Here is a 6000-nt window from a genome sequence, read left to right as displayed (position 1 = left end):
ACGAAGAACAAAAATAACCCATCAGGCCCCTCTACAATTGCAATGGATTTTGACAAAAAAAATTACGGTAATTTTATTATCGACACCTGTTACGATTATAAATCAATTATGTATCAAATATATCGACAGTTAATTTTTTTATCAATTTTTTTCTGTAAGTATTCTCAGCAGAATCTCTATTAAAACTATGGCTTTATAATTCTCTTCATACCTTTTATCTATTACATCGCAACACGATGATTTGATATATACTGATATGAACAGAAAAAGATGTCGCTAACACGGCAGCGAAATAACAACCCAACTAAACACATAACCAAAAGTCTCTTGCGAAGCACTTATATTTTTTCAACAGAATACAGGTGTCTCTATACATATATTATGTCAACTTCCGAATCGTTTGAAAAGTATGATATACCTTAAGCAACTATCAAGTTATTTTTGAAAGTCACAAACTACTTATAAATAAGTTAAGTACTATAATAGAATAAAAAAGAAGAAGCTGGTAGCCTTAGTTCGTTTTGTATATATTTTTTTTTTATTTACGTTTATTAATATGTTTCGGAATTTAATGTTACGTCCATTTTCGATGAACTAGTACACATTTGTGTAAGGGGTCCAACTGGAGCACGACTTCCGTATTTTCACGCTGCATTGAAGACCCACTAGCGGCCTTTGGCTGTTTTTGCTTTTTGGTCGGGTTGTTGTCTCTTTGTCCAATTGTCGTTCCTATTCTGACAACAGAAAGGAAAGTTTGATTTTTATTTATAATTCAGGGGAAAGTAATTAGTATGAAACAGTTGATTTTACCCTACAGTGGTTAAAGTTCCATAACTCTTAAATATTGTCACATAAAAACGAGAGTAGTGACTGCTATGCTACAAAGTATATGAACTTTCTGCCATTTACATTAAGTTAAACCTTGCACAATTATATTTCCGTAAGCTTATTACAAAATGATATGAAACAATATTCCAAAACATCGTTCCCTGCAGAGAAATAATAATTATAAAAAAGGACCATTATATCACGGCCGACACTCGGCTAACCGAGAGATTGATAGGTTAATCTATATTGAGTATGCGGCTATGGGCGGTTGGTCTGTTAATCGGGTCGGTTATACGTCTGTTAAGAGTAAAACGCACAATTTAAGTGTTCAACTCTGTTAAATATACAGATTTTTGGCATATTATAAGAACCAAATAAAAAAAAAAGAAAAAGTGTCTGACAAAATGATATCTATCATAGAACATTTTCCACCTGTAAAAACACTTCATAGTCTGCGCAAACTTCAGTAAAACTAAAAGGCGTCGCGCAAGTATGTGGTATTTATGCTTATACGCATAGCAATTGTTTTAATAAAAGGCGAAACAAACAATTTTATATATCATTTAAAGGACACAAAATAGTAGTTTGGTTCTAAAAAATAAATTGACATTAGTAAATATTTCATAATTGTAATATAACGTGAGTAATACCACGTTTTAGTAACTATTAGGGGAATAAAGTCTGTTAATGGGTTGGACAATTAAAATTGTGTCAGTTAATAGTTATTAAGCCACGGCAATAGTTTTGCTACCTTTATAATTACCCACTAAAAAAAGTTAAGAATGAGATGTACTTGAGTAAATAAAAATGACAATACGGTGCAACAGTATCCTTGTAGTAAGAGCATTTTTATTTTGACTTTCTTTGCATTTTATTGAAAGGTGTGTCACTGCAATATAGCGTGATATGGATTGGCCGCTGGAATATGCATGAATTTATTATTAACGTTTTCAATCAGCCTTGATTTTTGTGTCTGTTCAAAGAAGCACATTCAAAAATCCGACTGAAAGTGTCTGTCTTATACAACACCGGGTACATATAACGTGTTGTCGTTCTCATATGGACATGATATTTGCCACTGGACGTTAAACCCTAATTCATCAGCATCATCCAATTGGTTCTTTTGTTCTATTACTTATTCATATGTTGTTTACAAAACATTCTAAAGAAGTAAATGGAAAGAAGCGACTGCAGCATATGATTATCTTAAGTTTTAATTCATTTTATTCCGTTTAGTTCCTTTCTACATAAGTGCAGAGGAGAACTGTAGTTGTGCGCTTGTAAAATTCTAGCATTTGTCACCAATTTGAGTACATCGCAATCCGTTACTGTTTCAATCACCCCCTCCCCTTGTAATTTTGTTTTGTTTGCACTTTACAATATTTACTGAGCTATCAGATTCAGCGGTTGACAGGAGGCCAATGTTTATCGGACTCCAGTCTCAAATAACATAAAGTGATATACAGTAAAAAAAATTGCAAAGCATCTATATAGATATTGTTGTCTATACTATTAATTTAAAAATAACGAGATGTGGAATAAATGCCAAAATTGTTTTAACAATCATCTTGGAGGGTCTAAATAGTAAAAAGGGGTGTTTCATGTCTGTATTCTTAAACAATTGTTATTTTGCTCTTTTTTTTTAGCAATGCATCACTCTCTAATGTCCTTATCTATTATTCTATATTCCGCGTCTCCATCCAGATTCTCGTGTATACCATGAGAGTCCGGATTGGGGGTGTTGTTTATTTCTGTATTCTTTAAATTGTTATGTCACTTTTCTCTACATTTTATTTATTTTTCTCATTATTCTTTCTCTATTCTTTATATTTAAGCATCCCAATATATTTTACTTACTGATGTTTAGTTACATTACGACGTTTATCTCTGATAAAAAAGCAGATGTGGTATGATTGCCAATGAGACAACTCTCCACAAGAGACCAAAATGACACAGAAATTAACAACTATAGGTCACCGTACGGCCTTCAACAATGAGCAAAGCCCATACCGCATAGTCAGCTATAAAAGGCCCCGAAATGACAATGTAAAACAATTCAACGAAAAACAAATATGTAACACATAAACAAACGACAACCACTGATTTACAGGCTCCTGACTTGGGACAGGCACATACATACATAATGTGGCGGGGTTAAACATGTTAGCGGGATCCCAACCCTCCCCTAACCTGGGACAGTGGTATAACAGTACAACATAAGAACGAACTATAAAAATGATGTATATACTGGTTACCGATGTAGATGACAAATTGGTGTCATTCATAACAACGAAACAGAATTCACATGATATATGCGACCATTCTTGAATGAAATTAATATTACTTTAATATTACACTTTTTGAAACCATTTTTATCAATTTCCAATTTCCATTGTCTAAATTTATGTTTCATTGTTCATGTGTTGTTTCCGTGTTATATATTTTTAATATATAAATAACTTTTAAAGCCCCCAAATAAATCATTATTAATATGATTAATGTCATCTGAGGATAATGTTATAATTATAAAAGTAAGTTTATTATTGTGTACTTTATTCAAAGAGAGAAATTTAATTCTAGATACAGTTTAGTCGCCGGTAGTTTGTCCATCTACTAGTATATTATATTGTAAAACAATATATATCATGTATATTATTCCTGTAGAAATTATTCTGGTGAAAAAGACTTGATTTTGTTAAATTTTTTAATAATCAATGTAATCAATATGTAACCACTTGTATGAAATTGAACTTAATTGTACTGCTCAAATTATTGGGCGTCATAATTAGCAATAAAAAAACTTTGTATTGTATTGTATTGTATTGTATTATTGTATTGTATTGTATTGTATTGTATTGTATTGTATTGTATTGTATTGTATTGTATTGTATTGTATTGTATTGTATTGTATTGTATTGTATTGTATTGTATGGTATGGTATGGTATGGTATGGTATGGTATGGTATGGTATGGTATGGTATGGTATTGTATTGTATTGTATTGTATTGTATTGTATTGTATTGTATTCTATTGTATTGTATTGTATTGGTTTACATGTTACATCTTAAAAATATTGTGTGATTTGGAGAGTGTTATGAACGCCGGGGTTTCATCACTTAACCATCAGAATAGGGAATCACTGAAGCATGACTGGAGCGACCTCCCTTAGGTCAGTCAGTGCCCCCCCCCCCCCCCCCCCCCCCCCCACTCCCTATGAAAAGTTCTGGATCCGATGCTTTACCAACTCTAGCCTCAGACACGTTGATTCCTTTGCTTGATAAATGGCCTGTCATCATTTTCAAACCGTATGTGGGTCCAACCTGAAAATAACACACACTATCCGCACATCATATTTTAAATGTAACTACTAGTATATCTTCCATGAACATGATGTATATGGTTCGGAATACGTTTGTGTCGATCTGTGTCGATCTGTTTTTTTTTTTTTTTTACTTTTTTTTTATTTCAAAAGAAGATTGTCACTGACTGATACCCATTTTTTGTGTCGACATATTTGTCCTATAATACTCGTTTTGCTTTCACATATTACAGATGTAAAATCATATTGAATAAAAGGTAATAGAATGTACATAAAACAGAACTTCATGGGAACTGTTTTATGTTTGTTGAAATACTATTCACATAATTATGATATATTCTTTGCTACATTTTTTTTGTCGGTAAAAACAAAAATAAAAAGTCATTCATCCTTCGAAATATACATTTACCACACATACATGCATGCAAGTTACTTTCATATTTTCTTTTATAAGATGATGCTTATTTGTTATTCTGCGACAGAGAATTGTGAATATTATAAGCTTGATAAAAAACAAGTTTGCATTAAACAGATTCAAAATTAGGAAATGCTGTACAATGCAGAAAAATACAAATTTGAAAACAAATACTAGCGCAGTGATCAAAATAATATAACATCTACACCCATCTCTCCCCACCCCACTCCACCCGCGAACCCTCCTCCTTGAACATCTACAGAAACTGACATGGACAATATCTTATATTCTAATATTTTCCATTTTTTTCTAACATGTTTTACACGTTCAGCCACGATATGGTTTAATGCTCATTCGTCTACTCCGCATCGCCTAGTAATTCCATTTTCAGAACAAAAACGGCTTATTGTTCGCGCTGATACATGCTTGATTCCTAAAGAAGTCAAGTGTTGAGAAATGTCTTGGTGTGTTCTTCCGTCAAGTATCACTTGTTGAATCAAACATCGATGGTCTAAAAGTTCTTCCATTCTTACAACATGTACATGTATTTTAACAAGTGACTTCTTCACTTCGAGAGAACTAAATTAAAGATTTCAACCCCGACAATTCAAAGAAAGAAAAGACAAAGATAAACAAAAGTCAGATAGATAGACAGATAGATAGAAACAATGAATGACAGATTGATAGATCGAAAGATAGATATAAACATGTAGCTACAAAGACAGCTTGATATATAGATAAAAAGAAAGAATGTTTTTTTGTGGTCATTATCGTACTTGTCAGTGTACCATTCTTGTTCGGAATTTATTGAAACCACACATAGTTCACACACACACACACACCTTAAACAGATCTTCAAGATATAACGCTTAAAACAAGAAAAAAGAAAACGGAAATAGTAAAACATTTAATAAAAAGTGCCAACAATTTAAACATTTAAAACGCCTATATTGAAACAAATTACATTTCGTTCTCATTATTAGACATTTAAATAATGAAAAATTTTCAAATTTGAATATTGCACAGCAAAATGAAAAATGAAAAAATTGGAGCATTTTTCATTTTTCAATATCAAACGTCAAATTGAAAAATGCTCCACGTTGGAGCATTTTTCATTTTTCAATATTTGAAGTCAAATTGAAAAATGCTCCACACTAGAGCATTTTTCATTTTTCAATATTGTAAGTTGAATTGAAAAAATGCTCCACGTTAGAGCATTTTTCATTTTTCAATATTGTAAGTTGAATTGAAAAAATGCTCCACGTTAGAGCATTTTTCATTTTTCAATATTGTAAGTGAAATTGAAAAATGCTAAATGTCAGCATTTTCAATATTTGCTTTTAAGAATGAGATTGAAATATGTTTTGTTTTCTAAAACAAGCAAATACAAATGTTTTAATATATTTACACTTTTGACAAAATAAAATCATTGTTAACA

Source organism: Mytilus californianus, unplaced genomic scaffold (genome assembly GCF_021869535.1).
Source record: "Mytilus californianus isolate M0D057914Y unplaced genomic scaffold, xbMytCali1.0.p SCAF_3, whole genome shotgun sequence".
Taxonomy (NCBI): Eukaryota; Metazoa; Mollusca; class Bivalvia; order Mytilida; family Mytilidae; genus Mytilus; species Mytilus californianus.
The sequence above is the reverse complement of the archived record's forward strand: the minus strand, read 5'-3'. Positions refer to the sequence as shown.